This window comes from Felis catus, chromosome X, assembly GCF_018350175.1.
Source record: "Felis catus isolate Fca126 chromosome X, F.catus_Fca126_mat1.0, whole genome shotgun sequence".
NCBI lineage: Eukaryota > Metazoa > Chordata > Mammalia > Carnivora > Felidae > Felis > Felis catus.
In genome coordinates, this window is record NC_058386.1 from 12,306,950 (window position 1) to 12,320,022 (window position 13,073).

Consider the following 13,073-nt stretch of genomic DNA (forward strand, 5'->3'; position numbering starts at 1 on the left):
GAAGCAAAAGTATGACACTGACAAGTAAGGACGTTACTATTTTTTAGTTAACAACAACAAAAAAATTAATGTTTATTTATTTTTGAGACAGAGAGAGACAGAGCATGAGCGGGGGAGGGGCAGAGAGAGAGGGAGACACAGAATCCGAAGCTGGCTCCAGGCTCTGAGCTGTCAGCACAGAGCCGGACGCGGGGCTCGAACTCACAGACCGTGAGATCATGACCTGAGCCGCAGTCGGACACTCAACCGACTGAGCCACCCAGGCGCCCCATTATTTTTTATTTTTTAAAAAAATCTGTCAACTGACAAAGGAACATTAAGAAATGCAGTGACTAAATGGACTTTTGGAGCATTGGTGAAAGTTTCTGGGGGAGGTGAGATGTTCAGGCTGAGTCTTGCACAACAGACCAGCCCTGGAGAGGACAAAGACACCCCGGCCTGTGTCGAGACACAGAGGAGGCCTGTATGTGGGTTGCAGATGGACATAGCATGGGATGGTGCGGAAGGGGTGTAGGAAGCTGGAGAGGCAGATTAGGACCAGGCGATAGGCGTTTTACAGACTACCAGGGAGTGTAGACTTCGTTTGATGTCCAGTGAAAGGCCAGTTAGAGTTTTTAAATTAATAGAGGCACACTCAGATTTGCTCGTAGGAGCAGCACAGCGCACGGGTGTGCGAGAAACAGGTGCCAAGACACCAGCCATAAGCCAGTTCTAATGAATCAGGGAGGACATGGTAGGGCTTCCTTGATGATAATGCCAGTCGGTGAGGAGAAGGGACAGACTCAAGAGGCCTTTAAGAGACAGAATCGACAGGACTTCCCAGCCATTGATTATGGCAGGGGAGGAAGGCAGAGCAATTAAGGACCACAGAGATTTCTAGCTGGGAAAACTGAGTGGAAGAAATACTCCTACTGTGTTCATGGGGTACAGAACAAGGGGCGGGGGGGAAGGAATGTGATGAGGTCCGTTGGAGAGACTCTCAGGACAGCGAGGCTCGAGGCAGCTGGAACCCCCTCATCTGCTCTAAGCCAAACCTTGTTCCGGGGTCCCCCTGGCTGACCCATATGGGTCTGATCTCCCAGCAGCTCCACCACCTGCCCCCACCCCACCACTGCTGTCCCAACAGTTTTCCCTCTCGGTGTTCCTGCAGTCACCACACCCGTGAAGTTTTATTTTTTTCTCCCAGCTCTGTTACATCGGGACCTGCTTTTCAGATTAGCTAGCACCCACCTCAGCCCCCTTGCTTCTTTCCTCAGATTGTCTGTTCACGATCTGAAACACAATGGAACAGTGCAGAATTAGTAAACCTGAATCCAATTTAATATATCCTTTAGTGCGGGTGTCACTTTCCCAGTGTAAACAATAGCTGAGGCCCAGAAAAAGTGGCATCAAGTCTACGTCACCTATTATTTCCAAACTCCACCTCTCTTGCTTCATTCACTTACTCTACAAACTCTTCTCCCCTTTCCTTCCTGCCTCCAGAGCCTCCCTGGCACTCCCCTCGTTGCCTCAAGCACTGTGGGCTGGAGAGAGAGAGAGAGAGAGAGAGAGAGAGAGAGAGAGAGAGAGAGAGAAAGAGAGAATCCCAAGCAGGCTCCACGCTGCCAGCGCAGAGCCAGACATGGGCTTGAACTCACAAAGTGTGAGACCATGACCTGAGCCGAAACCAAGAGTCGGACACTTAACTGACTGAGCCACCCAGGCACCCCTCAATCCCCTAACTTTTATTCTCTCCTTTTCTTGTGTTCTCATAGTATTTTTTTTTTCACATTCGTACATGCAAGTGTTGCCAACATGATTTGCTCTTGTGTTCTACAAAATTGAAACTTCCTGGAGGGCAGGGGCCTGCTGTATTTGGTTCATTTTTGCATTTTTTATGGCTCATGAATATTTGTTGAATATAATTGAATTGACTAATTCTAATCATAAAGTTGATTTCTATGAAGCCCAATACATTTTTTTTTCACTCCTAGACAGAAAAAAAAACAACAACCAATTTCCAGGATCTATCATCAACAAGGCTTTGGAATATTTTTGTCTCCATCCTGATATTTTATGCCCTATTTTAGGACAAGAAAATCTTACAAAACTGTGATATTGAAAAGGCTCATCAAGTTTTGTAGGTTAATTTTACAGCCATAATCATGATGATCTTTGATGTATTTCCCACAGGCTAACATTGCCTTACTTCAATGAAAGTGAATCATTACTGCTTGGAAACAAAAACTAACTGTAGTTGTGCCAACATCGTATTCCTAAAGTGGGACTTTAAACAACAGTTTCTCTTTTCTTTTCTTTTCTTTTCTTTTCTTTTCTTTTCTTTTCTTTTCTTTTCTTTTCTTTTTTTTTTAAAGAACATATGTGCCTGTGTGTTCCATCCTGTGAATGAAGACCAATAAATCATGAGTTTTATGTAGTAAAAGTATGACTACGGAGTGTTCTGATATTTTCTCCTAGAGGTTTAATTATTTACACTGCTTCTTAGATGTTACGCTGAAAGTTTTTCATGGTCTTGGCATACAATGCTTGCTGCTTTTCCAGGCGAAAATTCTTGCAACCATACATGGAATAGCATTTTCTGTCTTTGATTGCCTATCAGGCCACCTGGTGGAGTTTAACCAGAGATATTTACCCTGCCCATATGTACTTCCTTTGCCAGCCTTTTTAAAGAGGTAGGAGGGGCGTCAGGGCATGTACCACTTGGGTTAGAAGCTCTCATTTCCTTACAGAACCTTAAACTGTCCTCCTCTTAGCTGATATAAAAGCATATGAATTAATTCCTCAAAGCTTCTACCCTTAAGTTTTGGCCAGCGACAATGGCCTTGTACTCTCTTCTGCCTGAGAGTTAGCAGCAGCCCTTTAATGAGAAATGTGGTTTCTGAAAGACTGTAAGGACCTCTGCTCCTACAACTCAGACATACTGGACAGGTTGTTGCTTGCAGTCATTCCCTCATTCTGTAGTGTTGATCAATCACACAACTTTTTCCTTCCATTTTCCTTCCTTCAGCCCCCAACTTCCCAGTATGGTTGCCCAGTCAGCTACTATGAATGGATCAGAGTTGAAATGCTAGTTGAAACCTACTTGCCATCCTGGGGAACAATAATCTAAATGCTACCCTGGGTTAGGTAAGACCATTCAGGACCTGTATACTTTACTTAGTTGGACAGGAACGTTTGGACATGGCTTAACACACTGTGCTTTGTGCTTATGGCAATGATTTATATGACATTTATATTCCACTTAGCTCACGACACCGTCTTTGTGAGAAAGCAGGATTTCTCTTAGTACTAAAAATCGAGAAAGCTTTACTTCCCCAAATCGATCAGCTTTTGTGTTATGAACCCTGGAAAACCTTAAAATGATTATCATTCTCTCTTTTGATGGGCATCCAGAGGTTTACAGTCAAATCTCTGGCCTGCCTTTCACAAGGACATTTTCCTCTGTGCTCACAAGGGGAAATTTCAGGATCTAATGGCTTGTCTACTTGTCTATCTTATCATTGGCTACACTACTCTCTTTCTTTTAAGCTCTCCTTTCCTTGATTCTTTCAGCTATTTCGTTTATCCAGCATTGTCTATATTTTCTTAAGTTGCCTCAAATCATGTGGGGAAGAAGTAAGCTATTGCTAACTACATAAAAAGTAACTCAGTAACTCAGTCTGTATTCGGTCTCATTTCCTGTTATTTTTAAGGCAAGAAATCAATGACACTTGAAACATTTTATGTAAATAAAGCAGAGTTCTCAAGGTCAGAGTTAGCTGAATAAATTCTCCGTTGAGAATTGTTCTTTTCTCTGTGTACCTTCTAGCTCAACATTGTGAATGTTCCCACCATCTTCAGGGCAGAAATGGAATGGAGGGGGATGGGAAGGAAAAATAACTAATATGTTATCCTAAAATCATTATTGCTGGCCAATGAAGAGTTACATGTAGCAAATCTTGCTACTATGGAGGGAAAAAGATAGCTCTCTCTACATGAGTTAAAGGGATGTACATTCAATGAAGATTTATTGAGAATTTATTGTGTAAGGGGCCATAGTAAGTACTATATTTTCTGCCCCCAATATTCCTACTAATCAGATCAAGAAGGCCTGTGGTTATTATCAGATGACAAAAATAATACAGTTTAGTGACAAATTTGATGTCCTTTATTCAAGGGAAAACAATGCATGGATTGTGGGGGACAGTGCCTCACAAGCAGGGCCGCACTGTTCCTGATGGATGTGGGGCAAGAGTGAGTTTCAGAGAGCATTAGAAGAGGCAGCCCAGAAACAGCATGATTGGGTAGGAAGCCAAGAACTTTCTTACGAGGCTAGGAGGTCCCATTTTCCACGATAAGGTAGGCCAGCTAAAGCAAAGCTGGAGGTACCTGGTGTACCTGCTGTACGTTAGGTTTTCCTGACAAGCGTTTCCCATAAGTGCTGGCTGACTTGGGTTTAGAACTGGGATGTGGGCAGGGCCACTGGAGCAGCCTCCAGTTTGTGGGCCCCAGTATACAAATTAACTTTATCATTACCAAGTCCTTTTTCCACCTGTCAACCCCCTTGACGCACCTTTCTTAACTCTCCAGTCATTTCTTGTTCTTCAGAACTGAAGTTGGGACAACTTCAGGCTGTAAGATCCTTGAGGCTCATTTGTCACTGGACTATGGTACTTAATAAATATGGTTTGAATGAATGAGTGAGACTGAATGGCTAGTGCAGAGAGCCCTGGCCCCAGGAGTGCTCATTCTGAGATTTTTGGATGGGAAAGAAAGTTGGTTATATATAACCTCTTCATCGTTTTCCTTCGGGACTCAGAGTTGTAAATGGAGGAAGCAAGGATAGCGGAGTAATCTCAGAGTCCAGGGCTACAGCCAGAGTTTCATTCTAAGCGGGGGTGATGTCAGGTCTGGCCCTAGACAGCCAGAGCACAGTAGGTACCCAGGAAGGGTCCTTGGGAGGAGACATCAGGAAATACGGGGTTGCTGATTACTCCAAAGCATCTGTCTAGCACTTAAGGTCAGCTGAGGAGCTGGAAGGAGCGAGGTTTTCCAGGTCACGTTATAGGGCATGAAACTTGGCTAGAAGGAACATAGGTTTAATGGACATGGAAACTGGCCAGAAGGAACATGGTTCTGTGACCCATCTGCCAGTTGTGTTTACCCACTAAACAACTACGTTGCTTCTCATCAAGTCGTGGCATTTGGAGCCAGGAGGAATCTGAGGAAAGTCACATTTTATTCATTTTCTTTTTTTAATTTATGTAAAAGTTTATTTATTTATTTTGAGAGAGAGCGTGCATATGCATGTGTGTGCACAAACAAGGGAGGGGCAGAGAGAGAGAGTATCCCAAGCAGGCTCCTCACTGTCAGAGCAGAGCCTGGCTCGGGGCTCAAACTCACAAACTGTGAGATCATGACCTGAGCCGAAATCAATAGTCACATGCTTAACCGACTGAGCCACCCAGGTGCCCTAGGAAAGTCATATTTTAGACAAGGACCATGGGTCCACAGCCTCCTTTCATTATACACATGCCACTGGAACCAAGCTCTGGGGCCTGAGTAGGATTCTCAGAACCTGAGCGACCCCCACAGGCACTCCCTGAGGTGTCAGGGACCAGGACTCGCCAGTGGGGAAACAAAAAGGTTGCGGCACATACAATAGATTGAGGTTGAGACAGAGTGCACCTAGCTTTCCTGGTACTGGATGGGCGAGGCCATAGAAGGTTGCAAGGATGTGGCATGGGCAGAGAACAAAGAGATAGCCCAATTGGGAAGGGCATGGCTGAATAAGAGGGGCATGACCACTGGGTGTGAATGGGGTATAGCTATGATGGGAGGGGAGTGAACATTGACTAGCACACAGGCCAGCCAGGGAAGTGGCCTCAGAGGCAGAGGAGTGTTGGATACAGAAGGGAATATAGTTAAGACTGCAAGAGCATGGCCTTTAGTGAAGGTGTCTGGCAGATTGGGAGGGGGCTTATTTATGACAGATAATAGGGAGCAAGGCCCTACAGGTAGAGGTGTGCTCACAGATGAACTTGGAGTACTTAGCTTAGCCAAAAGAAGTGTATTGGGAGGTAGGAAGTGGCTAGGAGTGAATGAAAGGAACTGCCAATTGGTAGTGATAGGGGTGTGACCTGAACAGGAAGTACATGACCAGGTGGAGCCCAGTGGCATGGCTTTGAAATGATGGGCATGGATGTAAAGAATTACAGAAGGGTGTTGGGGCAACAGCCAGAGACCAGAGAGACATGAAGGGGGCATGATGAAGGGTGGCCCAGATGGACCACAAGAACGTAGCCATAATGGGAGGGCTATTGCTCATGCAGAAAGGTCAGGAGAAGTGCAGGAGACCATTTATCTATACATCTCACAATACCTTGTCTTTCCCATAATTCCTTGTCTGTCCCCAAAGTCTCTACATCTCCCAGAATTCCTTGTTCTCACTCACAGTTCTCTACTGTAACCCACAATCTTCTCCCCTACAATGCTTTGTTCTTTGCCATGCTGCTTCTTTCTCCCTCTTAATACTTTTCTCCCACATTTCCGTTTACACACATAATTAATTCCATGTCTCTCCTGCAATTTTTTTTAACCATCTTTTTTTTATTGAGGCATAATTGACATACAACATATTAGTTTCAGGTGCACAGCATAATGATTTAGTATTTATACATATTGCAAAATGATCATCACAGTAAGTAGTTAACATTTGTCCCCATACATAGTTATACATTTTTTTCCTCTTAGGATAAGGACTTTTAAGATCTACTCTCAGCAACTTTCATGTATGCAATACAGTATTATTAAGTATAGTCATGCTGTTCATTACATCCCCATGACTTATTTGTTTTATAACTAGAAGCCTGTACCCTTTGACCACATTCCCTCCCCTCAAACAACAATCTGTTTTCTATATCTATGAGCTTATTTGTCTTTTTTTTAGATTCCACATATAAGTGGGGTCATAGAGTATTTATCTTTCTCTATATGACTTAGCATAATGCCCTCAAAGTCCATAAGTGCAAATGGCAGGATTTCATTTCTTTCTTCTTTTTTTTTTTAAGAGAAACCATCTTAGGGGTGCCTGGGTGGGTCAGTCGGTTAAGCGTCCGACTTCAGCTCAGGTCATGATCTCTTGTGGTCCATGAGTTCGAGCTCCACGTCGGGCTCTGTGCTGACAGCTCAGAGCCCGGAGCCTGTTTCAGATTCTGTGTCTCCCTCTCTCTCTGACCCTCCCCCGTTCAAGCTCTGTCTCTCTCTGTCTCAAAAATAAATAAACGTTAAAAAAAATGTTTAAAAAAAAGAGAAACCATCTTAATGTTTATTTCTTTTTGAGAGAGAGAGAGAAAGAGTGAGCATGAGCAGGGGAAGAGCAGAGAGAGAGGGAGACACAGAATCCAAAGCAGGCTCCAGGCTCTGGGCTGTCAGCACAGAACCCGACGTGGGGCTCGAACTCACAAACTGTGAGACCATGACCTGAGCTGAAGTCGGACGCTTAATCAACTGAGTCACCCAGGCGCCCCAGGATTTCATTTTTTTTTAATGGCTGAGTAGTATTCCACTGTGTATGTTTGTATGTATGTATGTATGTATGTATGTATGTATGTATTCCACAATTTCTTTATCCATTCATCCCACTAATAGACACATGGGTTGTTTCCATATCTTGGCTATTGTAAATAATGCTACAATGAACATAGGGGTACATTTTTCTTTTTAAAAGGTAGTATTTTTATTTTCGTTGGATAAATACCCAGAAATGGAATTGCTGGATTGTATGGTGGTTCTATTTCTAATTTCGGGGGAATTCTATACTATTTTCCATAGTGGTTACACCAACTTACATTCCTACCAACAGTGCATGAGGGTTCCCTTTTCTCCACATCCTAGACAATACTTGTTATTTCATATCGTTTTGAGAACAGCCATTCTGACAGGCATGAGGTGATAACTCATTGTGGTTTTCATTTACATTTCCCTGATGATTAGTGATGTTGAGCATCTTTTCATGTACCTGTTGACCATCTGTATATCTTATTTGGGAAAATATCTATTCAGATCCTCTGATTTTTAAATCATGTTGTTGTTTTTTTTCTATTGAGTTGTAGTAGTTCTTCATATATTTTGGATATTAACTGCTTAACAGATATATGATTTGCAACTATTTTCTCCTATTCAGTTGGTTGCCTTTTCATTTTATTGATGGTTTCCTTTGCTGTGCAGAAGCTTTTTAGTTTAATATAGTCCCACTTGTTTATTTTTGCTTTTGTTGCCTTTGCTTTTGGAGTCAGATCAAAAAGGCATTGCCGGGGCGCCTGGGTGGCGCAGTCGGTTAAGCGTCCGACTTCAGCCAGGTCACGATCTCGCGGTCCGTGAGTTCGAGCCCCGCGTCAGGCTCTGGGCTGATGGCTCAGAGCCTGGAGCCTGTTTCCGATTCTGTGTCTCCCTCTCTCTCTGCCCCTCCCCCGTTCATACTCTGTCTCTCTCCGTCCCAAAAATAAATAAACGTTAAAAAAAAAAAATTAAAAAAAAAAAAAAAGGCATTGCCAAGACCAGTGTCAAGGAACTTACCACCTACGTTTTCTTCTAGAACTTTCATGGTTTCAGGTCTTACATTCGAGTCTTTAAATCATTTTGAATGTTTCAGTATGGTGTAAGATAGCAGTCCCGTTTCATTCTTTTGCATGTAACTGTCAAGTTTTCCCAGCACCACTTATTAAAGAGACTGTCCTTTCCCCACTGTATATTCTTGGCTCCTTTGTCATAAATTAATTGGCCACATATGTGTGTTTATTTCTGGGCTATTTTGATCCATTGATCTATGTGTCTGTTTTTATGCCAGTACCATACTGTTTTAATTATTATAGCTTTGTAATATAGTTTGAAATCAGCAAGTGTGATGCCTTCAGCTTTGTTTTTCTTTCTCATGTTTGCATTGGCTATTTGGGTTTGTTTTTGTGATTTCATACAAATTTTAGGACTATTCCATTTCTGGAAAAAAAAGCCATTGGAATTTTGATAGGGATTGCATTAAATCTGTAGATTGCTTTGGGTAGTGTGGACATTTTAACAATATTAATTCTTCCAGTTCATGAACCTGGAATATCTTTCTATTTATTTGTTTCTTCTTCAGTTGCTTTCATCAATGTCTTATAGTTTTCTGTGTATAGGTGTTTCATTTCTTGGGTTAAATTTATTCCTAGGTATTTTATTCTTTTCGATACAATTGTAAATTGGATTGTTTTTTAATTTCTCTTTCTGATAGCTCGTTATTAGTGTATAAAAATACAACAGATTTTTGTATACTGATTTTGTATCCTGCAATTTTACTGAATTCATTGATTAGTTCTAACAGTTTCTTAGTGGAGTCTTTATGGCTTTCTATATATAATATCATGTCTTCTGCAGACAGTGATAATTCTACTTCTTCCTTTCCAATTTGGATGCCTTTTATTTCTTTTTCTTGTCTAACAGTTCTGGCTAGGATCTCCAATAGTATGTTGAATAAAAGTGGTGGCAGTGGGCATCCTTGTCTTGTTCCTGATATGAAAGGAAAAGCTTTCAGCTTTCACCATTAAGTATGAAGTTAGCTATGGGCTTGTCAAATATGGTTCTTATTATGTTGAGGTATGTTCCTTTTATACACGCTTTGTTGAGAGGTTTTATCATAAATGGATGCTGAATTTTGTCAAATGCTTTTTCTGCCTCAATTGAGATGAGTGTGTGATTTTAATTCTTCATTTTGTTACTGTGGTATATCACATTGTTGATTTGTGGATGTTGGATCATTTTTGCATCACTGGAACAGATTCCACTTGATTGTGGTGTATATTTTTTAAATGTATCATTGAATTTAGTTTGATAAAGTTTGTTGAGAATTTTTACATCTATGTTCATCAGGAATATTGGCCTGTAATTTTCTTTTCTTGCGGTGTCCTTGTTTGGTTTTGGTATCAGGGTAATGCTGGCTTTGTAAAACGAGTTCAGAAGTGTTCCCTCCTCTTCAGTGTTTTAGAAGAGTTTAAGAAGGACAGATACTAATTCTTTTTTGATTATTTGGTAGTATTCATCAGTGAAGCCATCTGGTCTTGGACTTTTGTCTTTTAGGTGGTTTTGTTTACTGATTTAATCTCTTCCTGGTAAGTAATCCATCTATTCAGATTTTCTATTTATTCATCACTCTTGGGAGATTGGATGTTTCTGGGAATTCATCCATTTATTCTAAGTTGTCCCAATTTGTTGGCATGTATTTGTTCATAGTAGTTTCTTATGATCCTTTGATTTCTGTTGTATCAGTTGTAATCTCCTCTCTCATTTCTGATTTTATTTACTTGAGCCCTCTCTCTTCTTTTCTTGGTGAGTCTACCTCAGTTGTCAATTTGTTTATCATTTCAATGAACCAGCTCTTAGTTTTGATCTTTTCTGTTGTCTTGTTAGTGTCTACTTATTTCTGCTCTGATATTTGTATTCCTTCTATTAAATTTGGGGTTAATTTTTTTCTTCTTCTAGTTATTTGAGGTATAAAATTGGGTTGTTTAATTGGGTTATTTGTCTTATTTTCTGATGTGGGCATTTATCACTATGAACTTCCCTCTTAGAACTGCTTTTGCTGCAGCCCGTAAATTTTGGTATGTTGTATTTCTATTCTCACTTGCCTCAAAGTATTTTTTATTTCTTTTTAAACTTCTTCATTGACCCATTCATTGGTTGTTCTCTCCTGCAATTATTAGCAGCAGGCAGGTAAGAGGCATAGCTAGATGGCACAGGGGTGTGGTTATGGAGAACGAATGCATATGGCCCCAGCAAGAAAGGTATTGTGGTGCAGGAAATAGTGTGACCTCAGAGGGAGGGATATGACAGGGCATGACCACAAGATGAAAGGATGGGCCCTGCAGGAAAGGTGGATAGAAGAACAAGGAATGAATTCTCTTTCCTCCATAGCCATAGTGGGAAAGGCGGGTTGGCAGCTGGGTGGGGAGGCATGGTGGTCATGAAGTTGACAAAGCAGAAGAGGCAGGGCAAGCACAAAGGGTGAATTCTCAGTATCTCCCACAGGACCTTGTTTTTCCCACCATTCCTTTTCTCTCCCAGAATTCCTTGACTTTCACATATTTCTCTTCTCACCAACAAGTCTTTGTTTTATGTATTTTCTGTTTTAATTGTGTGTTTCCCAGGGTTCTTGGTGATACCTTGGTAGTGGGCATTCTATTCAGATGGGCAGGGGGCATGTCTCTGGCAGTAGCTGTGTGGTCACCACATTGGTCAGAGGGCTTAGCTTGTGGCAATAAGAAGGAAAAGGACATGGCCTGATGGAATGTTAGGAGCTTGCCCAGGCTGTGGTGGCCAAGGTGGAGCACAAGGGTTGATTAGGAAAAGGAGGAGTGTGACAAGGAGAAGGAATGGGTAGTGACTCAGATAAGAAAAGCTCGGTCAGCCAGAGTACAGGGGCATGACTCAAGAAAGATGAGAATGGCCATGAAGGAGCATAGGAGCATCCAAGGGAATATTCCAAGGACTAAGACTGAGCTCAGGTGCCAAGGCCAAGGTGAAGGGACCCATTTTTGGTCTCTTCTATAATACCTTGTGTATCAGGGTTCTGCAGAGGAAAAAAAAAAAAAAAATATATATATATATATATACATATATATGTGTATATATATACATACACATATATACATACACATACATATATATGTATACATATACATACATATATACATATATATACATACATATATATATACATACATATATATTGAGAGAGAGAGAGAGATTGATTTTAAGGAATCAATGATTATGATTAAAGTATCAATGATACTCCAAATGATTATGGAGTTGTTAAGTCCGAAATCTGCAGGGTAGGCTTGCAGGCTAGGACTCAGGATAGAGTTAAGTTGAGTCCAAACAGTTGGCTGGCAGAATTCTTCTAGAGGAGGTCAGTCTTTGTTCTATGAAGGCTTTCAGTTGATTGGATGGGGCTCACTCACATTGTAGAGAATAATCTGCTTTACTCAAAGTCCACCAATTCAAATGTTAATCTCATCCAAAAGGACCTAAAAAAAAAAAAAAAACCTTCATAGAAACCTCCAGAATAGTGTTGACAGAGTATCGAAACATTACGACCCAACCAAGTTGACACATAAAATTAACCATCACACCTTGTCTCACCAAACTCCTCTCCTCTCCCACAATTCTCTGTTATTGCCCCAAATCTTTGATTCTCCCCAGAGTTTCTTGTCGCAGAAGGAAAAACACCTCACTGCTTCTGTCATCAAGAAAGCCTTGCTATGAAAAAAAGTAATCCTAACTAAATACTGTGTTTCATGACATATCAGATTTACATTCCAGTTCAAGCTTCTTATCTCAGCTTGGACTAGTAACTAGCCATTCCTGAGCTAGTACTTGGGTAGCACTGCCATTTTTCATTTATAGCCTATTCCCTGGTATATAACTGAGCGGTTACTGAGGTATTCAGTCAGCCGGAACTGAAGAGATGAAGGAATCGATGAGTCTTGAACATGACTTATTCACTAATATTTATAGAGTACCTGCCGGTGTGTCAGGTGCTATGATAAGTGCTGGGAATACAAAGTTGAACAAACTAGTCAAAGTCCCTGCTCTTATGGAATTCACATTCTAGTAACCAACCAACCAACCAACAATCCAAAATACAAACGAGTAAATAATTTCAAGTTATAAGACACAGCATGAGGAAAATGAAACAGAAAATATGATAGAGATAGAGAAGTAGGGCTGCTACTCAAAGTGTCTTTTGTGGAACATCAGGTTTGCATCTCCTGAGACCTTGCTTGAAATGCAGAATCTTGGGTCACACTCCAAAATCACTAAGTCAGAGTATGCATTTAACATGATCTCCAGGTGATCCCTATGCCCAGTGTAGATGGAGAGGCTCTGGATGCAACTTCAGATATGGTCATCAGGAAAGACAGCTCTAAAGAGACAACATTTGGGGCAGCTGGGTGGCTGAGTCTGTTAAGCAGTGATTCTTGATTTCAACTCGGGGCATGATCTCGCGGTTTGTGAGTTCAAGCCCTGAGTTGGGCTCTGTGCTGATAGTGTGGAGCCTG